The sequence below is a fragment of the Macrobrachium nipponense genome, chromosome 32 (assembly GCF_015104395.2).
Source record: "Macrobrachium nipponense isolate FS-2020 chromosome 32, ASM1510439v2, whole genome shotgun sequence".
NCBI classification, from domain to species: Eukaryota; Metazoa; Arthropoda; class Malacostraca; order Decapoda; family Palaemonidae; genus Macrobrachium; species Macrobrachium nipponense.
In genome coordinates this window covers 29440190-29466418 of record NC_061094.1, presented here as the reverse complement: position 1 = coordinate 29466418, position 26229 = coordinate 29440190, and the positions used below count along the sequence as shown (strand labels likewise).

At 46.0% G+C, this 26229-nt stretch overlaps 1 protein-coding gene across 1 annotated transcript in view; it reads right to left on the bottom strand.

Annotated features, from left to right (window-relative positions):
- The window catches only part of LOC135207300 (titin homolog), a gene marked incomplete in the record, with an annotated part of 153910 nt that overhangs the window by 28473 nt on the left and 99208 nt on the right, over positions 1-26229 (bottom strand).

The following is a 26229-nucleotide window of genomic DNA, read 5'->3' as shown; positions in this document are numbered from 1 at the left end:
CCAATAGTGAATGCTTTCAAAAGTGACAAATAATGAGTCTAAGTTCTTTTGGTGCCTAAATCTGAGGCTGTGAACGCTCTCTATTTTATTTCTTGGTTACTATTCGTGTATTAAATATTAAAAATAATTTTTTAGAACTTCAGTGTGTCATTTTCTTATATTAGAATCTAGATTGTATATGAAATATGGTATTACAAACCTTTCCCATTTCTATCTTCTCAATCTGATCCTTACAACAAAGGTGGTATATACTACGGATATTTCTAGCAGAAAAGGGTTTGCTCCTTTTATTAAATGCATCTAATGAAAACTATCACAGTTCATTATTAATCTGATCTAGATAGAATTAAATTAAATGGATATTACTGACAATCACTAGTTTAGTAAATGCAATAGTGAAAAGGAAATAATTTTAGAGAAATAGATAAATGACTGCTTCAAAACAAATAGTATGTGAATAATAAACACACAAAGCTAAAATGTTGTGCTCATCTGGGTAAAATTAATCAAATCCCACCATATACACTGAAATAAATTGAGAAGTGATTAGAAATGTTACCTTTCAAAAAGATGTTTTCAACTACTATTGTATACATATCAGTTTTACAAGAGAGAAGGGGTTAAATACGGTTACTATTCAAATTGTTTATTATAACAACTCGTTCCCAGTGAACAGACACAAACAGAAGATTTATTTAAAGCCATCTCGACCATACTCTTATCATACCACAGACAAGGGTTCACAATTAACCCAATTTATGTCTGAGGGAAAATTTTGAAGGCAGGAACTTCAAGCCCTTATCTGACAAGAAAAACTATTCTCATTCACCAATAAACTAAAGTAAATTAACTTTAAGTACTTCTGGGACAAGAAAATACTATGTAATCATTTTCACCAATAAACTAAAACAAATGACCTTATGTTACCAGAAAACTATGGTTGATTCAAGGGGGTGCCCCCCCAACATGAATAGATTAATATGCAAATCTCAAAGTTATAATTAAATTTTGATAATGTTTACCCACTGCACACAAGTAAATTATTGATAGAAACACTGAAAACAAAATCATATATAATTTGTTTATTTTAGGCATGTATTTAATGCTTATATTTGCCATAGGAACTCCGCCTGCTACTTCTTTGTAAGCTACAGGTGTTGGAAACAATGTAACAATTTCTAGAATTATAATCTCTCTCTCTCTCTCTCTCTCTCTCTCTCTCTCTCTCTCTCTCTCTCTCTCTCTCTCTCTCACATTGATAGAAACAACTTTTGTTCATAGTTTGTAAGCAAGGAATCTGTGAGATCTGGCAATGGCTGCGCATATGAGGTGAGATCTGGTCGAAGACTGCATCTAAACCCCGTGATACTCAGTCTTTTCCTAACTGCCTTGGAGAGTACATAGACACTTACGCTTAGCTCTCCTCCCAAGCCGGTTGATTGAATGTTTGTGTTTTGGAGTATGGCTTCCTATGAAAGTACTCATCCTCGCCAGCGTATGTGTCCAGGCATCTGAGGATTTCCTTGCTCGAGGTTTCTAGCATCTGAGGTAACGGACCCGCACACCACTTGCAGTATGTTCAGAGCTAACTTTTGTACTAAATAAGAATCCTTGTCCAGAGTGTCTTGCCTGGCCTAAGGCTCAGTGGTAGCTGTTTTACAAGAAGAGGGAGCATCAGAGTTTTTACTCTTCCTAATTGGGAAGGCTTTGCTTCTCCTACGTGTAATGAGTCGTCGGCTCCTTCTCCTTTGTAGCTATTTCTGTTGTTCCTGTGTCTCCTTCCTTTTCTTCCATTGATTCGTCGATGGAAGTATCAGGAGTGCCACAGGCTGATGTTTTGTGTAATGTTACCTCTTCTCCTTTGGGCTCCAATGCCCGTTCCGAAGGTGGGGAGGCTTCCTCATCATGATCTTGCCTTTCAGATTCGGAGTCTTCCAAATTCGCGGCGGTTTGGGCATCACTTGGGCTACAGGCAGCTCCTTCCTTGGAGGGCTTGCTGACTCATTTCATGGAGTCCCACTCCCCCTCTCCCCAAGCTCTTGCTGTTCTCCCGCCTCCCCCTTCTATACTGGGTCACGTGGGCAGCCATCTTGTGAGTCAACTTTGCCGAAATATAATTCCTCAATGTATGTCCATTATGTCCTTTGTTATTATCATTTTATTGACTGCTAAGAAACACAAATTCTTCTCTATCTGCATGCGAGTTGTGGACCCTGGGGGGTCGGGCACTCCATTTCCATCCACACACTGCTATGTTTATCGCGTGACCAGGTAATAAATCATCAGTACCCAGCACTGTTTTCATTGAGACCTCACAACTGGTGAGCCGAGGAGTGATGTTAAACAGCAGTTTTGGCTTCGCCATTAACAGACTCACTACGACCGCGCTAAACTTCAGAAGCCTTTAACAGAACCATACGGCAACAAAGTTTAGGCTTCTGAAAGCTCTATGGATCTATGGGTGGTTTTCTAAGGAAGGAAAACCACCCATGCCACTAACGGACTAATTACCGCATAACTCCTCAGGTATGTTCAGGCGTGTTCGAATGGTTTGGCCCTGCCATTTATGATCCACATCGACCGTCTTCAGAAAGTCATTAAGGGAACCACATGGCGTAGTTTTGACTTCTGATGAACCCTGAACATTAATGGACTAAATACGGCGCTTAATTCGCGTTTTGGTGTTTGTCAAAATGCCAAACACAGAACCCAAAAATCAAACCGAGGACCCATAATCCTCTGCTTTCCCCCTCTCACCTTCGAAAACTGCAATAACTCAGGTGATAAAGCTGCCGCCATTCTCGTGGAAAAACACCACGTCGTGGTTCCTGCGGATATCACCATGACCACACTGCCCGAGGAAGTGTTTAATAAAATTACACCTTGGCTAGACGCGCAGCCAGAAGCTCACCGAGATCTACTCAATGCCCGTCCCAGAAAAAGCCTAATGCACCCTGGACCTGCTGAACCAGCCCCTGGGGGACACATTGCCCAAGGATGCCTACAACGAGCTGCGAGGTATCCTGATGCTGACGAACTGCAATGAATCTGGCAAAAGGGAGATCAGCCTAACACGAGAAATATTCATGCGGCACCTTTCTCAGGAGGTAAGGGTGTAAATTATGGAGGCAGACACACTTCCAATGGAGAAATTGGTGAACATCGTGCATAAACTCCACAAGGCCACCAAGGCCTCCAAGCACGCCACAGCACCCGCAGCCTGCAGCCTAGGAGGGGTATACACACACAATATACAGAGAAATGGTGCTGCCGCAAGAGCAGAGGATGTGAATGAATCCAGCCTGGTGTTATTTCCACCAGCGATTCGGGAAATGCGCCAGAAACTGCAGAGCTCCCTGTGCATTCCCAAAAAATGCAGAGGGCGGCCACCCATAACAGCAGTGGCCGCAAACAACAGGGAATCCCAACCAGTGGGAGTCTTCATCCATGACGCAATCTTGGGGCGCCGAATGCTGGTAGACACAGATGCCATGCAGTCAGTCTTTCTGCTGTAGAGAGAGGACCGCAACTGCCCGCCCAACGCCACGGCTGCACTAGTGGTCGCAAACTTAAGCCCCATCCGCTGCTACAGAACCAAGACCTACAGAATATCCATTCTGGGCCATAAGCACGAATGGCTCTTCATCATCCCAGACATCAGGCTCCCTCCACTAGGCGCCGATTTTCTGGCACAACATGGCTGCTGGCCCAGGAATGCCACTTGTTTGTACTGCCGCGTCATCCAAATACAGCGTCCTCCTACACGAATTCCCAAATGTCTTCAAGCTAGAGCTACACCAGGTACCAGGAACACACGCCAAGCACAGCATCTATCACCACATCAGCACCTTTGGCCCACCGATACATGCCAAATTTCACCGCCTGCTGCCCAGGAAGCTCCAGGATGCTAAACAAGCATTTGCAGAAATGGAGAAAATGGGTATTTGCAAGAAGACATCAAACCCATGGGCATCCCCCTTCCACATGGTGAGAAGCCAGGCAGTTCCTGGAGGCCCTGTGGGGGCTATGTCGATTGAACCTGGTGATAACGACTGACCATGACCCCTGCCAAACATGCAGGACCTAACAGGAGCCCTACACGGAGCCAAAATATTTACTGAAATGGATCTACTTAAATCTTATTTTCAGGTGCCAGTACATCCCGACGACGTTCTGGAGACAGACATCATCACACAGTTCGGAACACACCTTCTACTCCACCTCGGCCTTAGGAACGCCAGGGCCACATTCCAATAACCGGTGGACAGCACCCTGGGGGACCTACCTTTCTGCGTCTGCTACATGGATGATATCCTGATCTTCTCCAGGTTCCCGGAAGAGCACCTGGGACACGTCTGGGCTGTGCTGAAACGCCTTCAGGAGAACAGATTGATCGTCAGATTCGACAAGTGTTCCTTCGGCGTAGAGAGTGTGGACTTCCTGGGACACAAGGTCTCCTGGAAAGGCGTCCGCCCCACGGCCTCCAAGGTAGAGGCGGTAAACAACTTCCCTACAACAAAGACGATCAAGTCCCTGCAGATGTTCCTTGGGATGGTCAATTACTACTGACGATTCATGCTGGACATCACGCTCATCATGTATCCCCTGACTAAGGTGCTGAAGGGGAAACTGAAGACACTGATGTGGGAAACATCTTAGCAGAGGGCACTCGAGGAGAAGAAGGCAGCCCTCACCGGAGCCACCACCCTAGCCTGCCAGGACCCCACCTGAGACTTACCATCGATGCCAGCAACATAGGTTGCGGAGCCGTACTGGAGCAGATAGTGGACGGGTCCCCTCTACCGCTCGCCTTTTTCAGCCGCAAGTTGAAGCCGCCCAAGACCCACTACACTGCATTAGAGAGGGAACTGCTGGCAATCTACCAGACCATGCAACACTTCAAAATACCCCCTAGACAGCAGCCCTTTCACCATTCAGATGGACCACAAGCCTTTGGTACATGCTTTCACGAAGGCTGGGGACGCGTGGTCGACATGACAGCAGCGGCACTTGGCCGCTATATCCCAATTCGGGTGCACCATCAGCTGCTTCCCCGGAAAGAAGAACCTAGTAGCCAACGCCCTGTCAAGGGCAGAAATAAATTTGGTCCACCTGGGCATCGACAAGGACCTGGCAAAGGAATAAGTCGAAGACCCTAAAACGCCAGCTCACCACATGGCACTCACTGCGCTGAAGTGGATGGATGTGCCAGTAGGAGAGCAGGGATTAACACTTCTCTGAGACATCAGCACAAACTGCCCCCACTCCCTGATACCCACATCACAAAGGAAGCAGGTATTCGACATCATCCACAGCCTCTCCCATCCATCTGGATGTACAACAATGCACCTGATGACCGAGAAGTTTGTGTGGCATGGGATAAAAAAAGACGTGCAGAGATGGGCAAAGAACTGCATACCGTGCCAGACAAGCAAGATCACCCAGCACACAGAATCAGGCATCGAGGACTTCCCTCAATCATGAAGATGGTTCGGGCACATTCATGTGGACATCGTAGGACCCCTGCCACAATTGAGGGGTGCCTCATACCTCCATAACAGTCATAGACCGGTCTACAAGTATTCCTGTCAGAACTCTGGGTCTTCTTGGCATGCCTGATAGGGACAACACTCCACAGCACGACGGCATATAACACCTCAGCCAATGGAATGGTGGAAAGGGACCACTGTTCATTAAAAGTGGCACTGATGGCACGGTGTACCGACGAAAATTGGAAGGTGTAACTACCCTGGGTCCTGCTAGGACTTCGAACAGCACCAAAAGCAAACGATGAAGAATCTCCTGCAGAAAAGTCTACGAGGAAGCATTGTCAGTACCAGGGGAATTCTTCCCCATGGAACCAGACAACCAAGATACGCCCCTCAGAAGACTAAGAGAAATAGCAAAGGAATTCGCACCCTGCTGGAAGACTTTCATGGACAGGACACATAACTACACATAAGAAGGCCTAGAATCCTGTACACACATCTTCCTGAGATACGATGCCCGCTGTCCACCCCTGTCCAGACCATAAAGAGGCCCATACCATGTCATCACAAGAAACTCCAAGGCCTACCTCATCGACATCCACGGGTGGGAAAACTGGGTATCCGTCAACAGATTAAAGCCAGCTCTCCTGATGGATAATGAAACCCGGGAAGAGATCAGCAGACGTCCGAGAGTTCCTCCACAAAACAAGACCTCAAACAAAGGAACCGATATCCCAAGACATGGTCGAGGCTGTCCCAGGAGCTGGACGACCCAACAGTCGAGACCACCCCACAACCTCAAATATCATGAACTCAAGGACGGCTCCTCATACCAACAAGATATCGTGATTAACTGTACAAATCTTCCAATTATTCATTATTAATTATGCATTGTTTAATTTTTCATTATTAATCAGTAATAATTGTCTTGGGTGGGAGTATTTGTAGACATTCTTTGCCCACTGATCATGATCTTGTATCTCATCTAGACTGTGAAGACCTGTGTCAAGACATTCGTTACCCACTAATCACAATCTTACAAGCAAGAGCTACAAATTTAATTCCATCCATCAGGCAAATAGGTTACCAAAGATGACTAGAGAGCCTGAACATGTATGACCTAGAATCACAACGACTGCGAGGACAACTAATAGAGACATTCAAAATACTGAAAGGCATAACAAAATTAGACAGTAACCTCTTCACATTAAACGAAGCCCAGGCAAGAAATAATGGATGGAAACTAGAGCTGAAGAGATACATACAACACATTGCAGCTGTGTAGAATAGTTCAAAAGAAAGCTAGACAAAATCATTATAACACTGTGAATGAATCATAAAACCTGCTCCTAAAGATAAGTGACCACATGATGTCTCCTTGGATGGACTGATAAGTCTTTGAGACATCCTAATCCTTGTAACTCCTTGTAATTCAGTACATACAATATATATGTTCATACGATGTAAATTGTCTGTATGTGTGTGTGTGTGTGTGTGTGTGTGTGTGTGTATATATATATATATATATATATTATATATATATATATATATATATATATATATATATATATATATATATATATATATATATATATATATATATACGTATATATATATATATATATATTTCTGGGCTCAGCTCGTGTCGGCCTATGAAATATCCTTAAGATCATTATTTCTAGGTAAAATTAATCTAAAATTACCAGAGAAAAAACAAAATTAAGAAAATGTCAGTAAAACTGACTCGCTCACTCTATAAAAAGAAGTGTCGGTATGTGAATATAGGCGAGTGGGATCACTACCACGAGTCATTCACCATTTAGACCTTCCAACATAAAATCCCCACCAGAGAGAGCTGATACTAAAGGGTGATGAGGCCGCTACTACCTACTACTACCGACGCCACGGACAGCAGCGCCCCTAGCGGTCATCCTTAATCATTAGCTTCACAGCGCTAGAGTGCTTTTTTCCTCTCGTGTTGTTTTTCTTGGATTTATCTCGTCATTTACGATGGAACGTGCTGCTATTGCATCGGCTAAGTTAAGTGCCTCATAAGTAGTATTTTCCAGTTTTTTAGTCTTCCAGGGACCAGTATTTTCCTTCTTATAGGTCATATACAGTCTCCCGGTTGACTCGTGGCGGCTGTGTGCCGCCTCGTGTTAAGATTTCCCGGTCTCCCATACTGGGACATCTTATACTTATGGGCTTATTACATCGTTTTTATAGCTAGGACGACACAGCCCTTTACCATTTTCTCTTAGTTTGGTATTTAGGGCTATACCGTGTTTCTGGCCCAGCATCTCAGCTCTTGCTCTTCATCGGCTACCGCTGGCTCCGAGTAGTCAACTGTTCTTCGGAAACAGCTTGCCTCCTCCTGGGCTCTTTCTCTTTTCCTAAAAAAGTGTCTTTTCCTCCTTTACGATGTATTATCAGTGTTATTTTTTTGTTAGGGTGTTAGGCTCGCCTAGGTGCTTGTGCCATGTGTTGGTACAGTCTGGTTCACGTGGCCCCTCTATGGTTGTGTTGCTATCGCGGCTTAGGCCACCTGCGATCACGTGTCCCTTAGCACCTTACCCTTCCCTTCCCTCCCTACCAGGTATAGGGGGGGAGGGGTCTGGTGGATCTCCTTGGTTGCCATGACAACCACAGTAGCCTACCTCCCTCTCCCTCTGAGGAGGCCTGGAGCTCCATCCCAGCTGGGGTTTAGGGCGACCACTTGTCTCGGGTACTGGGTTAACTTCGAGCGGGTAGCTGTAGTGACCGGGGGGGGGGGGGGGGGGGGGGGGGGGGGGGGGGGGGGGGGGGGGGGGTACGGCCACCCCCCCTTCTCTCTCTCTCCCGCCGTGTTACGCCGGGGACCCCACCTATTGCCTCTAGTCCCACCCTTCCCCTACCGTAACGAACGGAGCCTCCGCTGAAGCGGGGGCCCCTTTGGTTATAGGTCCGTCTGGCTCCGCCAGTGGGCGGGCGTGGACATTACTAGTGGTCTGTTGCTTGCCTACTATATCCTGTTTTCCGCTACCGGAGGAGAGCTCGCTCCTTACCCGGGCACTCTTCTAGTAGACGGAAAATTTATACTTCGTTATATACGGATATACCCTAATATTCGGTGAATTTTAGTTTTTAATTTAATTTAATTTATGTACTATCTCCGTCGTGGTTTCATGGCTCCTCACACTCCTGGTTGGAATCTTTTTCCTGTCTCCCCGGCGTAGCCTTAGACCAACTCCAACCGCCTAGTTACCACACGTATTACGGCGGGGGCTGGGGGGGGGGGGGGGGGGGGGGGCCTGGGGGGGGGGGGGTTTTTTCCTCCTGGTTTAATCTAACTTACATGCTCCGGCATGCAGCGGAGCATTTGTTAGGCTGTAAGTGTGCACCTGATACTCATGTATCTCTCCACTTACAGGACTACCAACTGTCAGGTCCCAGGTTGCAACGCAACGCTCTACGACCCCTGCGCCCATGAGGAGTGTAGGACCCACGCCCCGTGTGCCACCACCCACAAAGGACTGATCGTTTGGCACCCGGAGGTTTGCACCATCTGCTTACGACCTCGTTAGTCAGCTGTTGGGTGGGTTAAGTCTACTCTAGACTTTCTTGGTCTTATCACTACTAACACTTAGTTTAAGCTTCGTTCAACCCTATCTCCGCCGTTAGAAGCTTCATATCGCCTTCTCTTTCAGGCTGCCGCCGTGAAGGAAGTCGCCCTGGCAACCCTGAAGGCTTGGGTGGGCGGCTTCGGGAAGAATGCCGCCAAGGGCCAGCCGTTATATTCTTGACAAGAAGCTGGCCGTTCAGATCTTCCCCGGCCCGGTGGCAAGTAGACCGGCTACGTGGACCCCATCTCGGCAGCCCCCTCTCATAGCTTCGATTCAGCAGGAGGTGCAGCAGGCGTTCGGGTCCGTCTCCACGCAGGAGCCGGTCCCAGATGTGGCCAACCTGGACCTGAATATTGAGCCTATGGCGGTAGGGGCAGAGGATTTGTTGGTTGAGGTAGGTGTGTCGGGCGCCCAAGGTCTTTCCTTGGGTGTGCTCCTGGATCTTCTTCCCCTGTCCCTTCTTCTGCTTCATTCCAAGGCTTTACGGGATCTGAGATCCCTGCCCGCTCTCCCGCTCTTTCTGTCCCCGAAACCCCCGAAGTGAAGGGACAGAGAGAACAGAAGACTCTGCATAAGACGACTTCTAAGAAGTCGTCGTCTTCTTCAGCTAGGAAGTCTACGACTTCCTACGCTGACGCGGTGAAGGCAAAGCCTAGCTCTTCCTACTCTAAGAGCTCTAGAAGCAAGGCTTCTAAGGAGAAGGCTCGCGCTCCGGCCGAGCCAACGCCTTCTCCGGCATCTACCGGATCTACTCCGGTAACTCCTGTTGGAGTGGCAGGACCGGGCTCCTTTGATCCCACCACCTTTTCAGCAGTTGTGATGCAACAAGTGGGAGATATGGTTGGCTCTCTGGGCTCTAAGTTTGAACAGATGTTTGCACAGCTGTCAAACACCATAACCAGTCTGGCCAGTCCATTCAAGATCTCTCTAACCGAGTTAGAGAGCACGAGGACCGCTTTGCTGGTCTTAACCAGGCTCCTCTTCAGCCAAGCTCCCCTATAGCACGGTACTGGTGTTTACAGTTACCTCCCTACGAATCCCTACCAGCCTTCTCCATGGATAACCCATGGAGAGTGGCCGCTTATGGCCCCCTTCAAGGACGGCATGATTTCTATCCCGGAGTGTGGAACTCGAAGGATTGAGGACTTCGAGTTCTATCCTCCCGGACTGACTCAGCCTTTCATTGGGTATGCTAGGCTGACCGTTGCTGCTCTCACTAGAGAGGATAAGATCTCCCGAGAGACTGTGCTGTATAGTAGGGATCACGCACAGCGGGAATGGGTTCACTGCCTGGAGGATTGGGAGTGTACCAACACCAAACTCCAAGCATTCAAGAGTCCATTCACTATTTTCGCTACGGAGGAGGAGGCTTCTCTTCCGTTCGCTACCAAAATAGTTGAAGCAATCTTCAGGCAGTCCTCAAGGCACGAGCCCATGCCACAGCTGAGGGAAGCGGAATCTAACCTTCTCCGCTCTTCCCAGCCTTTGGAGATTTGTTGGGATGAAAGGAAACTTGCCTGCCACGTTCTCAATAGGTAAGCTTAAGCCAGACTGCGCAATGGATATCAGTTGGCGAGAAGCTTCCAAGACTGCCTGATACCCTTATTCAGGCAGAGTTTGATGCTCGAACAAGATTTGGGAGGTCCCTTAACTCCCTGATCATTACGGAAATGGCTGCCCTGTCTTACGCCACAGAACCTTTATTCAAGATTCTGGCTAAATCACAGCTTCAGACAGTCCAAGCTGATGCTTTTGACTTCTTCCTAGCTAGAAGGAACTGCCGAAAGCATGTCTTGCAGGAGGCAAACTATCAGGCATGAGCCTAATAGACTCCTAGCTTCCGCATGTGGGGTGCGGACCTCTTCCCAGAGGCCTCTGTGAATGAGGTGCACCACGAGGCTGCTAGGCTTAACCAGAGCCTTAGAGCTAGATGGGGCATCTCTTCCAAGAGGAAACAAGAGACCGCCCCTGCTGCTGGTAAGAAGCTGAAGAGACAGGAAGAAGGTTCCAGCCTTACCAGAAGCAACAGCAGCAACAGCAATTTGTTCAGGCCGTCCCAGTTACACAAACAGGGACAGCCGTCTACTTCAAAGCAGACGCAACCCATCCTCCTGTTGTCTCCTCAGAGTCAACCTTCACCTCTTACGCAGTCTCGCCGGCCTTCAACTTCAATGTACGAAAGCCAGGCCTACCCAGCCTTTAATAGGTTCTCTAGGGGAATAGCAAGGCGAGGGGGGGCCACTTTCGCCAACGTGGCACAGGAAGAGCTGCAAGGGGTAAACACTTCAGAGGAGGGCGCGGAGGTCAACCCGCCCAACAACAGTGAGGCTCTCCCCAGGTAGGAGGGAAGTGTTCCTCTTCCGTCACAGGTGGGGGTTCAGCAAATGGGCACAGGAGCATCGTGTCCAAAGGATTGGGTTGGAGTTGGATCAAAGATCCTCCTCCAATCAAATCATTCTATCAGGAACCATCAAAGGAATTGACAGATTATGCAGAGGAACTCCTTCAGAAAGGAGCTATTGCGAGAGTCAAGCATCTAAAATTTCAAGGTCGCTTATTCACCGCGTGCCAAAGAAAGGCTCAACAAAAAAGAAGGGTAATCTTAGACTTGTCAAAGCTAAACTCTTTCATCGTTTGCGACAAGTTCAAAATGCTCACCATCTCGCAGGTACGGACCTTTACTTCCCCCTGGGGCCGTCACAACCTCCATCGATCTTACAGACGCATACTATCATATCCCTATAGCCAGACACTTACGTCCATTCCTAGGCTTCAAACTAGGAAATCAGACGTTCTCATTCAAAGTGATGCCCTTCGGTCTGAATGTAGCCCCCAGGGTATTCACGAAAGTAGCAGAAGTGGTAGTTCAGCAGTTGAGAACTCAAGGGATAATGGTAGCAGCATACCTCGACGATTTGGTTGATCTGGGCACCAACGGTCGAGGAATGTCTCAAAGCCACAAGAAGGTAGTTCAATTTCTGGAACATCTGGGGTTCCAGATAAACAAAACGAAATCCAGACTCACTCCGGAGTCTCGTTTTCAGTGGCTAGGAATCCAATGGGATTTGTCTTCCCACAATCTGTCAATTCCGGTGTCAAAAGAAAAGAAATAGCCAAGTCTGTGAAACAATTTCTCAAATGCAAACAAACATCAAGGAGAAACCAGGAAAGAATCCTAGGGTTCTCTTCAGTTTGCCTCAGTGACAGACATCCTCCTGAAAGCAAGGCTGAAAGATATAAATCGAGTTTGGCGATCGAGAGCAAACGCCAAATCTCGAGACAAGTTGTCAGTAATTCCACAGATCCTTCGCAATCAGCTCCATCCATGGACAAAAGTGAAGAACCTTGCCAAATTAGTACCCGTTCAATATCCCCTTCCAGTGTTAAAACATTCACACGGATGCCTCCCTGTCGGATGGGGGGGATATTCTCAATTCAAGCAAGTTCAGGGGACTTGGTCAGTTCAGTTCCGCCAGCTTCACATAAACTTCCTGGAAGCAATGGTAGTATTCTTACCCTGAAGAGACTCCATTCCCCCGAAGAAGTCTCATCTAAGACTAGTTTTGGACAGTGCAGTGGTAGTACATTGCATCAAACAGAGGAGGGTCCAAATCCAAACACGTGAATCATGTCATGATAGCCATCTTTGCGCTAGGAGACAAACACAGATGGCATCTGTCCGCCACTCACCTGGCGGGGGGTAAGAAATGTGATAGCAGACGCTTTGTCCCGGTCAGTCCCTCTGGAATCAGAATGGTCCCTGGACGAGGGTCATTCCAGTGGATATGCCGGAGAGTCCCAGGTCTCCAAGTAGATCTCTCGCGCTCACAAGCGAACCACAAGCTCTCTTGCTATGTGGCCCCCAACCTGGACCCTCTGGCTTATGCCACGGACGCCCCTGTCGTTAGATGGAATCAATGGAGGAAAATTTATGTTTTTCCTACCAGTGAATCTTCTTTTGAAAGTCTTGAGCAAGCTGAGGACTTTCAAGGGACTAGTAGCTCTGATTGCTCCAGACTGGCCGAAAAGCAACTGGTATCCTCTGCTTCTGGAATTGGGTCTCCGACCTCAACAGATTCCCAATCCCAAGCTGTCGCAATCAGTACAAATGAGGACTGTGTTCGCTTCCTCAGGAATTCTTCAGACCCTAACTTTATGGACTTCATGAAGTTTGCGGCTAACAAAGATGCTAACATTGATCCACAAAACATCCTCTTCCTAGAATCAGATAAAAGAGAGTCAACTATTAGACAAATGACTCAGCTGTTAAAAATGAGCATCCTTCCTGAAAGAATCAAACACTACAACCATGACAGTTAACTTAGCTATATCCTTTTTCAGGTCTTGTTTGAAAAAGGCTAGCAGCTAGCACTATTACTACTCATAAATCGGCTTTGAAGAAAATCTTTCAGTTGGGTTTCAGATAGACTAACAGAATCTTACTTTACGTCTATTCCCCCCAAAGCTGTGCTAGACTTAGACCTTTCAAAGGCCTACTGCAGTTTCATGGTTCTTAAATGATGTCCTCAAAACTAGCCTGCAGATACTGAACAACTCGTCTTGCACATTCATAATGCTTCTTAGAAAGACGTTATTTTATTAAGCCTGGCTTCAGGAGCTAGGAATTTCAGAAACTGTCGGCTCTATCCAGAGATGCGGTCATGTGGAATTCCTCCCCTCAGGAGAAGTTTTCTACTTTCCCCGGATTGTAGCTTTTTAGCTAAAAATGAGGATCCCCTTGCAAGGGGGGGGCTCCTTGGAAAGTCATCCCACTTCCGCAAGATCCTTCCTCTCTGACCCAGTATTAACTTTAAGAGCCTTTCTATCTGTACATCCTCAAGATCCTCAGGTTCCTCTCTTTATGAGAAAAAAGAAAAAGGTGGCACGTTTATCAGTAAAAGGAATCAGACAACAGATCCTTTACTTCATTAAACAAGCCAATCCTGATTCATTTCCAAAAGCACATGACATCAGAGGAGTAGCCACCTCAATTAATTACTTCCAACATATGAACTTTGAGGTATCTTAAAAAAGTATACTGGATGAAATCACCGACAGTCTTTAAACGTCATTACCTAAAGTCCTTGGAATCTTTAAAATTTTCTGCAGTTAGCAGTGGGAAACATTGTTTCTCCTGATACTGCATAGTAGTTGTAGTATAGATCCAGGTCTCCTTTCTACCTACCTCGTCCAACATGCCTCACCCTATTGCCATGCTACTCAGAATACTCTAGCCTTAGCCGCTAGAATCATATTGGTGGATTGTCCCTTATTTTTTTGCTAGGGACATCCACGTTATGTACATATAATGTACTTCAGTGTTTCTACCTTATTTTTATGCTAGGGTAGAACACAATGTGTTTGTATACTTTGTAAATATCTTAATTAAGTGAATCATTCTTTATTGTTTTGCATTACATTATTATGTGTACTATGTCTAATATAAGTTAATTTTAAGTACTTTATATTGATTGCTTTCTTTATCATACCATTGTTTAGGATAAGTTAGCTTTAAGTACTTTGTTTGTATACTGTAATGTCCCTGATTCACTTATATTATATATCTCTTTTTGACTATTGGGTTTCATTTGTCCTTATTCCCATCTTGTCTGTTTCTCTGGTACTATTTCATATGCCGACACGAGCTGAGCCCAGAAAAAAGATTGACTAAGGAAAAATCTATTTCTGGGCGATTGGCTCGTGTCGCCAGCGAAATATCCTTTAATCTATTATTTCTAGGGTAAATGTACTAACACATACCAGAGAATAAATAAAATAAAGAAAAAGGTCAGTATAACTGACTCGCTCACCCTCTAGGAGGGCGTCGGTATGAACACTAGGCGAGTGAGACCACTACCACGAGCCAAATGCCAATAGAAATCTCCCACTACAAAACCCTCCAAGAGGGGAGCCGTCCCACAGAGAGAGCAGCTCGTACTACTACTACTCCATCCCATGCTTGCGACTGCTGCGCCTCTGGTGGCCATCCTGAAGTTAGCAGACAATCTTGAGCGAATAAGGGAGGGTAGGGGGGGGGGGGGGGATAGGGCGGGTATTTCGCTGGCGACACGAGCCAATCGCCCAGAAATAGATTTTTCCTTACGTCAAAATCCTTTTTCTGGGCTCAGCTCGTGTCGCTTGCGCGAAATCGTACCAGAGAAACAGCACAAGATTGTAAACAAAGTAAACAGAATAAAACAAAATAGGTCTCAAATAAAAGATTCAAAATAAATGAATGAATATAATTGCTAAAAAGATACAAATACACAGTAAAACAAAATCAGAATTATGCTTAAATTACCCTTAAAACTAATTATGTTAATAATATAAGGTAATTTACATATATACAAATAGGTACAATGATTACCTATCATAATAAATCTGTGTAACAACATGTATCAAAATAGAAATAGCAATTAATATAAAGTTACATAAATACTTGATCAATCACAAAAATATATATCTCAGGAATGTATATGACTTAATATACAAAACCCGTAACCATTGTAATAGGATGTATCCCCTAGCATAAAAATAAGGGGGTAACATCTATGAGATCAGAATGGTAATCAGCTGTGTGTGTCCCTAACCAGACAAAAGGGACACTATACAATCATAAAGCAGCTAAGACACAAGGTGAATGCTAATGAACAAGGTAGGAATAGACGAACTGTTGGGTGAGGCAGGTAGAAAGGAGGACTGAATCTTCTACTATAATTTAACTAGAGTCAGGGGAAACTATGTTACCCGCTGCTACTGCTGGGAATTTCAGAGCTTCCAAGGACTTAAGGTAGTGACGTTTGAACACTGTCGGCGATTTCCAACCGGTATACTTCTTTAAATCATCAAAATTCATATGTTGGAAGTAATTAATTGAGGTGGCTACTGCCCTGACATCATGTGCTTTTGGAAAGGAGTCAGGATTGGCTGTTGATAAAGTACAGGATTTGTTGCCTGATGCCTTTAGTGGATAAAGTACCACCTTTTTCCCTCCTCCTAAAGAGGGGCCCCGATGAGGAAGAGGAGGTGGTCTGGATAGAAAGGCTCTGTAAGGTTGAAACAGGACAAAGAAACATCTTGCGGAAGGGGTAGTACCTTCCAAGGTTCCCACCTCATCAAAGGATCTTCATTCTTTGCTAAAAAACTACGTTCCGGAGAAAGTAGCACTTCCCCTGTGGGAAGGAATTGAACATGATCCGGATCTCTGGATAAAGCCGACAGTTCTGAAATTCTTGCTCCTGAGGCTAGGCTTAATAAAAACAGAGTTTTCCTTAGGAGCATCATAAACGAGCATGTGTCATTATCGGTTTCGGAAGCCAGTTTTAGAACATCGTTTAAGAACCATGAAACTGACGTAGGCCTCACAGAAGGCCTAAGTCTAGCACATGCCTTAGGAATAGACGAGAAGTAGGTATCCGTCAAGTCTATGTTAAATCCAAATGAAATATCTTTTTCAAGGCTGACTTGTTTGTCGTAATCGTGCTAGCTGCTAAACCTTTTTCAAATAAGGATCTGAAGAAGGATATAGCTGAATTAACTGTCATGATTCTGATATCTGACTCTCTCAGGAAGGTTGCTAACTTTTTGACAGCAGCATCATACTGCCTCAAAGTTGAATCTCTTTTATCGGATTCCAAGAAGAGAATATTCTGAGGATCAATATTCGCATCTCTTTTGCCGCAAACTTCATGAAATCCATTAAAGTTAGGGTTTTGAGAATCCCTGAGGAAGCGAACACAGTCTTCGTTTGTACTGACTGGGAGAGCTTGGGACTGGGGATCCGAAGGGGACGAAGGCCCAGTTCCAGAATCAGGGGGTACCAATTGCTCTTCGGCCAGTCTGGGGCTACTAGAGCCACTTGACCCTTGAATGTCCTGAGTTTGTCTAATACCTTCATAAGGAGATTCACTGGAGGGAAGACGTAAATCTTCTCCCAGTTGTTCCAGTCCAGAGCCAGGGCGTCCGTGGCGTAAGCCAGAGGGTCCAGGTTGGGGGGCTAACATAACATGGTAGTTTGTGGTTCGCTTGTGATGCGAAGAGATCCACCCTGTAGCCCTGGACTCTTTGAAGGATCCATTGGAACGAACTCTCGTCTAGAGACCATTCCGACTCTAGGGGTACTGATCGGGATAAGGCGTCTGCTATGACGTTTCTCACTCCAGCTATGTGGGTGGAGGAAAGATGCCAACTGAATTTGTCTGCCAGGGAGAAGATGGCTATCATGACGTGATTTAGATGACGTGAGTTGGAGCCTCTCTGTTTATGCAATGTACTACACTGCGCTGTCAAGACTAGCTTTATGTGGGAGTACCTTGGTGGGCGTAATCTTTTCAGAGTCAAGAAAACTGCCATTGCCTCCAGTACGTTTATATGGAACTGACGGAACTGGGGTGACCAAAATTCCTTGAACCTTTTTGTGACTTGGGAGTACCCTCCCCAGCCGCTTAAGGACGCGTCTGTGTGGATGGTGATCCCTGGTGGAGGGAACTGAAGAGGAACTGACACTGACAGATTCTTGACTTTTGCCCACGGCCGAAGCCGGTTCTTTAGAATCAGAGGCACTGAGGATAGCTTGTCCCTGGACCTGACATTTGCTCTGTGAGCGCCAGATCCTGGTTAGATCTTTTAGTTTGGCTTTCATTAAGATGTCGTTACTGAAGCAAACTGGAGAGAGCCGAGGATCCTTCCTGAGCTCTCCTGGATGCTAGTTTGTGACTTAGAAATTGCTTGACTGACTTCGCTATTTCTTTCCTTTTGGTGGATGGAATCGACAGAGTGTGTGAGGATAGATTCCATTGAATGCCTAGCCACTGAAAGTTTGACTCTGGAGTGAGTCTTGACTTGGATCTGTTTATCTTGAATCCTAGATATTCTAGGAATTGGATCACTTTCAGTGTGGCCTTGTTGCATTCTTCGACCTGATGGGGCCCAGATCAACCAATCGTCGAGATACGCTACTACCATAATCCCTTGAGCTCTGAGCTGTTGCACTACTACTTCCGCTAGCTTCGTGAACACCATGGGTGCCACGTTGAGCCCGAACGGGACTACTTGAAGGAGAAACGTCTGATCTCCTATCTTGAATCCCAGATACGGCGGAAGTGTCTTGCAATAGGGATATGATAGTAGGCGTCTGTAAGATCGATAGAGGTGGTGACGGCCCCACGGGGAAGTAAGTAACCGTCCGCACCTGTGAGATCGTGAGCATCTTGAACTTGTCGCAGCGGATGGCTAAGTTTAAGCGGGACAAGTCTAAGATTACCCTTCTTTGTTTGAGCCTTTCTTTGGAACGCTGAACAAGCGACCATTGAAATTTTAATCTTTTGACTTTGACTATAGCTCCTTTCTGAAGGAGGTCCTCTGCGTACTCTGTCAATCCTTGGAAGGAAGTGACGGAAAGGTCTGGCTGGAGGTGGGTTCGTCAACCAGCTCCAACCCAGCCCTTTTGACACTATGCTCTGAGCCCACTGGCTGAAGTTCCACGGTGGCGAAAGTGAAACAGCCTCCCTCCTACCTGAAGTTCTTCATTGGTTCTGGTAACCCCCTCGACCTCCTCTGAAGTGCTTTACCCTATTGAAGGGGCCTCCCGATCCTTCTCCCACGAAAGGGACCGCTTACCTCTGCCTCCCTTGTTCGAGCGGTCATACTTCTGAGAAGCTTGACTCTCGAAGGCTGATTGTAAGCTGGGAGATGGCGTATGAGGTGGAGGGCTGAGGCTGAGGGGATATCACATAAATAGGCTGTGATTGACCTTTAGACGTGGAGGGCTGGGCTGTTTGCACTAACGGCACTGTAGGAACTTGTTGGGGGAAGCGCGGTTGCTTCTTTTGGTAAGGCTGGAAACGCCTGGGTTTCCTTTGCCCCTTACTTTTTGGTGTCAGGTCTTGCCTTCTCCTAGCCGTAAGACCCCAACGGTCCTTAAGGCTCTGATTCAACCTCGTAGCCTCTGCCTGGACTTCCTTTACCATAGCCTCTGGGAAGAGATCTGCGCCCCAGATGTTAGAAGAGAGTAACCTATTCGCGTTCATGGACGAATGGTTGCCTCTAGCAGGACATGCTTCCTACAATTCGTTCTGGCAGTGGCAAACTCGAACATATCTGACTGCACCGTTTGAGTCAGGGCTTTGGTCATAAGCTTGAAAATTGGTTCTGAACCATAAGCCATGGTGGCTACCTCAGACATAGCCATCAGGTTGATTGACCTGGCTAGTCGTGTTTTGGAGTCAAATTCCGCTTGAATAAGACTATCAGGGAGCCTGGGCAGCTTTTCACCAAACTGCTCCATAGCACAGTCAGGTTTGAGTTTGCCAGCTGTGAAAAGTATTAGGTAAGTCTTCCCACAATTCTCCAATTGAAGGGAGCAACGGAGATGTGGGGTCTGCTTCTTTTAACTGAGGCATGGGTTCCCCTTTCTGAGCTGCTGAGATGGTCGACCTAGCTATCTTGGTTAGGAAAGGGAGCGGGGTACTCTCGTCCATCGTGAAAATGGTAAAGGGACTTTTGAAAGGTTGGATCTTGGTGTTCGAGCAGTCCATGTCCTCTAAACATCTGAGCCATTCTCGCTGAGCCTGGTCACGAGAATAGAGGACTGTCTCCTTTGGTACCCTGTCATCCCTAACCATAGCCGAAGGCGTGAGCCTAGCGTTAGCCTATGAAGGGAGGCTGTAGGCCTTCCGGGTAGAACTCGAAGTCCTCTATTCTTCGAGTTCCAAACTCCGGTATGGAGATGAGACCATCTTGGAAGGGGGCGTATGACGCTACTCTCCAAGGATTGTTCATGGAGAAAGCGGGCAGCGAGTCATACGGGGGAAGCTGAGATCCGCTAGTGTTAGAGGTTGAGGGAGAGGCAAGAGGGGCTTCTCTTAGACCGGCTATAATAGTGTCCTGAGAAGTGATCCTGTCCGACAGGCGGGATATCATATGTTCCATACTCGTCTTAAGGGAGCCCACTAGGTCACCCACCTGTTGCAACAGGCCAGCATTGGTGTCCAAAGCCGGAGCTGTGCGGAGGTAGAGGGGAAGATCTGAATAGGCACCAAAGGTAGTGGAACTGGTGATACTGCCGGGGTGCGGGATTTCTTTCTTTTTCTTTCCTTAGGTTTACTCTTTGAGGACTTTGAGCCGAGCTAGACCCTTTAGACCTGTCTGGGCCGGGATTACGAGCCGGAGACTTGCGTGAGGAAGAAGACGAGGACGTCTTCTTCGAAGACGATGACGTCTTAGTCAAGGTCATATGTTTGGACTTGATCTTAGGTCTAACCGAAGCCTCTGGAGGAGTATATAACTCATCACCCGTAAAGCCTTGGAAGGATGGAGAGGTTGCAGGGGTAGAAGAAACAGTCACTCCCAAGGGAGACCCTTGGGTACCTGCATTACTTACCTCGACCAACAGGTCGTCTATACCTACCATAGGTTCAACATTTATATCCAGGGTTGCGACATCCGTGGAGATATCCTGGTCCTGTTCTGTTAAGGAGGCCGCCAGCTGTTGTTGGATAAAGGCAATAGAGGGGTCCGCCTCTACCGGGTCGACGTATCCAGTCGCCTTGCCTCCGGGAAAGATTAACAGAGCTAATCGCTTCTCCGTATTGTAGGGCTGACCCTTGGCGGCGTTCTTGCAAAAACCTCCGACCCAGGCCCGCAGGGTAGCCAATGCCGTATCTCTTACTGCCGGAGCCTGTAAGAGAGGGTATATTTTAGATTTAAGAATCACTTAAAACTAAAACTTAGAATATAACTTAAACTAGATGCCTTAAGTTAAAGTAAATAATGTAAACTTAAGTACTAAAAGAAGCGGAGCAGCATGCGGAGATGGAATACTTACGCCTTCCAAAAGCTGGCTCACCAGATCGTAACATATGGTACACGTCTCATGGTACCAGACCTGGATGTCCCCGTGCGGAGTCGCGCATGGAGCATGGGACCGGCAAACTTCGTGTCCACAGGGGTCCTGAAGTGTAGCGGAAACATCCCGGATGCTCACAGTGGTGGCCTGTAAGTGGGAAGACACATGAGTATCTTAAAGGGGTAACACTTACAGATTAAGGACAAAGAACTCCGTTACATGCCGGAGCTCGGAAAAAACAAAAATTTGGGCATAACCCCTCCCTGCATTGCCTGAATAGGCTATAATCCCGGAGAGATCCGGTAAAAATGAAAGGGAGGGGTAGGGATGGTTTAAGAAACTTAAGATAAACTTAAAGATAACTTAAACCTACATGCAATGACATGCAATGAACCGGACTAGGTCCAGTGAAGCGGAGTGTAGTAACTCAGCAATACGGTACGGTTAGTAAAGACCTACTGTATGCTCCGGTCCAACTATGGTGGACTATACCCTTCCGCTGGATACCAGGGCTCCGATAGGGAGGAGCTCTAGTAAGGAGGGAAGGGCGAGATGACATACAGACTCGAGCTAGCCCGGAGCGACAAGGAAGTAACGGAGGGGGGGAAGGCCAGGGCCCCCCACAACGTACCACCCGGCCGAGCCGAGAAGCGGAGAGGTCGGAACCAGTCAGGGACTGTCGGACTCCCAGGCCCCTCCGGTGGAGGGGAGAGAGCCAGGCTCGGGCATGCGGGGAGCGAGCAAGGACAGACCGACCCACCCCTACCCGACTCTATGGGAGGAGCGGGAGAGGGGGGGAGGGGGACTGGCAGGCGTCTGGCTGACTCGTGATCACGTAGTGACCACGAGGCGGTAAACTAGGATACGGTAACCAAGCTTAGGCCAACCAACTGATCAGAGGGAAGCTATCGGGAAGCAACCTGAACTGAAAAGCGGTAGCATAAAGGCCCATAGGGCTAAAACCAACTGATCAGAGAGAAGCTATGTGGAAGCGACCGAACTGATCAACGGTAGGCTAGGCTCTACGAGCCGGGACCTAGGCTAAGCCAGACGCTAACTAACCTAACAATAACAAAACATATAAAATATATATAATAAAAATAAAGAAAGAAAGAAGGTAAAAAAGCAGGAGAAAAAATCCAGGAGTGTGCGACTAGCCCGAAGGCGAGTCTACCACTCAAAGCTAGTCAGGGGCCGATACTAAGAACCTGGACTAGGGTCTGGATAGAAAAAGCCTACATAAGGTGAAATACGTATATATATGACAACCTGAGTAGGCCTAGTAACGTGGATAATCAAAATAGAGCGTAAATAATAAGGGATGTTCTAGGTATGGAAGACCGAGAACAAACCCAACATGCGGCAGGACCATGCTGCCATGCTTCCAGCCCCCGAGAACGTATTTATACCTAAAAAACGGCAAATACTGTCTCGGGGACGGAAAAAACTCGCTAACCGTAAATACTGAGTACTTAACTTAGCTGCTGCAATAGCTGCACGCTCCATTATCGAAAATCCGAAGAAAGGGCACAAAAATCACAGAGAGAAAAATAACACGTGTGACTCGTGTGAGCTAACTGAAAAGGATGGCCACCAGAGGCGCAGCAGTCGCAAGCATGGGATGGAGTAGTAGTAGTACGAGCTGCTCTCTCTGTGGGACGGCTCCCCTCTTGGAGGGTTTTGTAGTGGGAGATTTCTATTGGCATTTGGCTCGTGGTAGTGGTCTCACTCGCCTAGTGTTCATACCGACGCCTCCTAGAGGGTGAGCGAGTCAGTTATACTGACCTTTTTCTTTACTTTTATTTATTCTCTTTGGTCTGTGTTAGTACATTTACCCTAGAAATAATAGATTAAAGGATATTTCGCGTAAGACACGAGCTGAGCCCAGAAAAGGGATTTTGACGTAGGAAAAATCTATTTCTGGGTGATTAGCTCGTGTCGCCCTATGAAACCCACCCTGTTTTCTTTTACCCACCTGCAGGACAAGATGTTCATATAATTAAGGATGACCGCTAGGGGCGCTGCTGTCCGTGGCATCGGTAGTAGTAGTAGTAGCCGGCCGCATCACCCTTAGTATAGATTCAGCTCTCTCTGGTGGGGATTTTTATGTTGGAAGGTCTAAATGGTGAATGACTCGTGGTAGTGATCCCACTCACCTATATTCACATACCGACACTTCTTTTATAGAGTGAGCGAGTCAGTTTTACTGACATTTTCTTAAATTTTGTTTTTCTCTGGTAAATTTTAGATTAATTTTACCTAGAAATAATGATCTTAAGGATATTTCATAGGGCGACACGAGCCAATCACCCAGAAATAGATTTTTCCTACGTCAAAATCCCTTTTATATATATATATATATATATATATAATATATATATATATATATCTATATATATATATATATATATATATATATATATATATATATATATATATATATATATATATATATACCTATATATATAAGGGATTTGACGTAAGGAAAAAATCTATTTCTGGGCGATTGGTTCGTGTCGCCAGCGAAATATCCTTTAATCCATTATTTCTAGGTAAAGTACTAACACATACCAGAGAATAGATAAAATAAAGAAAAGGTCAGTACTACTGACTCGCTCACCCTCCAAGAGGGTGTCGGTATGAACACTATGGCGAGTGAGACCACTACCACGAACCGCTTGCCAATAGAAATCTCCCACTACAAAATCCCCACTAGAGGGGAGCCGACCCACAGAGTGGGCAGCAACTACTACTACTCCATCCCATGCTGCCGACTGCTGCGCCTCTGGTGGCCATCCTGAAGTTAGCAGACAATCTTGAGCGTTGGGATGGGCAGGGCGGGATTTCGCTGGCGACACGAACCAATCGCCCAGAAATAGATTTTCCTTACGTCAAAATCCCTTTTCTGGGCTCAGTTCGTAGTCGCTGCGCGAAATCGTACCAGAGAAATAGCACAAGATTGTAAAGAACAAAATAAAACAGACAAAAAAGGGTCTCAAATAAAAGATAACATAAAATGAAGAAATATAATTGGTAATAGATATATATATACACAATGATACAAAATAGAAATATTACTTAAAATCAACTTAAGGTTAATAATATCCTTAAAATTAACTTAAATTTAACATATATATACAGGGCTTACATTGAATATATGTTGAGATTAGTATCTGTGTATAGTTAATATGTACAAAGAAATTAAAGCAATTATAACAATAAATTGAATAGAACAAACTTCAACAATAATATAATAAAGGAATGTATATGACTTAGTATACAAAAACCGTAACATGAAAATAAGATGTGTCACCCTAGCATAAAAATAAGGGGATCACATCAAAGAGATCATTATATAAACAATCAATTGTGAGTGACCCTAGCAAAAAAATAAGGGGCACACTATACCATCATAAGAGCAGCTAAGACTCAGGTAAACGTAGATGAACATGGCAGGTATAGACGAACTGTTGGGTGAGATAGGTAGAAAGGGAGAACTGGATCTTCTACTAAAGATTAAGCAGAGTCGGGGGAAACTATGTTACCCGCCGCAACTGCTGAAAATTTCAGAGCTTCCAAGGACTTTAAGTAATGACGCTTAAATACTGTCGGCGATTTCCATCCAGTATACTTTTTTAAATCATCGAAATTCATGTGTTGGAAATAGTTAATTGAGGTGGCTACTGCCCTGACATCATGTTGTTTAGGGAAGGAATCAGGATTGGCTTGCTTAATAAAGTACAGGATCTGTTGCCTGATGCCTTTATAGATAAAGTACCACCTTTTTCTCTCTTAAAGAGAGGACCGATGAGGATGAGGATGGTCCTGGACAGAAAGGCTCGTTAAGGTCGATACTGGACAAAGAGAAATTATTCTTGTGGAAGGGGTACAACCTTCCACGGTTCCCACTCATCAAAGGATCTTCATTCTTTGCTATAAAACTACGTTCCGGAGAAAGTAGACTTCCCCTGTGGGAAGATATTCAACATGATCCGGATCTCTGGATAATGCCGACAGTCTGAAATTCTAGCTCCTGAAGCCAAGCTTAATAAAAATAGAGTTTTTCTTAAGAGCATTATAAATGAACATGTCGTATTATCTGTTTCTGAAGCCAGCTTTAGAACATCATTTAAGAACCATGATACTGACGTAGGCTCACTGAAGGTCTAAGTCTAGCACAAGCCTTGGGAATAGACGAGAAGTAAGAGTCTGTCAAGTCTATGCTGAAACGAGTTGAAAAATCTTTTTCAAGGCTGACTTGTTTGTCGTAATAGTGCTAGCTGCTAAGCCTTTTTCAAAATAAAGATCTGAAAAGGATATAGCTGAATTGATTGTCATGATTCTAATATCTGATTCTCTCAGGAAGGTTGCTAACTTTTTGACTGCAGCATCATACTGTCTCAAAGTTGAATCTCTTTTATCAGATTCCAAGAAGAGAATATTTTGAGGATCAATATTCGCATCTCTTTTAGCCGCAAACTTCATGAAGTCCATAAAGTTAGGGTTTTGTTTTGAATTCCTGAGGAAGCGAACACAGTCTCGTTGTACTGACTGGGAGAGCCTGGGATTGGGAATTCGAAGACGGACGAAGACCCAGTTCCAGAATGAGAGGGTACAATTGCTCTTCGGCCAGTCTGGGGCTACTAGAGCCACTTGACCCTTGAACGTCCTGAGTTTGTTCAGCACCTTCAGGAGAAGATTCACTGGAGGAAAGACATAAATCTTCTCCAGTTGTTCCAGTCTATGGACAGGCGTCCGTGGCATAGGCCAGAGGGTCCAGGTTGGGGGCCACATAACATGGGAGTTTGTGGTTCGCTTGGGATGCGAATAGATCCACTTGTAGACCTGGAACCCTCCGGAGGATCCATTAGAACGAACTGTTGTCCAGTGACCATTCCGACTCCAGAGGAACTGATCGGGATAGAGCATCTGCTATGACGTTCTCACTCCAGCTATATGGGTGGAGGAGAGGTGCCAACTGAACTTGTCCGCCAGGGAGAAGATGGCTACCATGACATGATTCAGATGACGTGACTTGGAGCCTCCCCTGTTTACACAATGGGACTACCACTGCGCTGTCTAAAAACTAGCTTTATGTGGGAGTTCTTTGGCGGACGTAACCTTTTTAGAGTCAAGAACCACTGCCATTGCTTCCAGTACATTTATGTGAAGCTGACGGAAACTGGGTGACCAGGTTCCTTGAAACCTCTTGAACTGAGAATATCCTCCCAGCCGCTTAATGAAGTCTGTGTGGATGGTAATCCCCGGAGGAGGAAACTGAAGGGGTACTGAT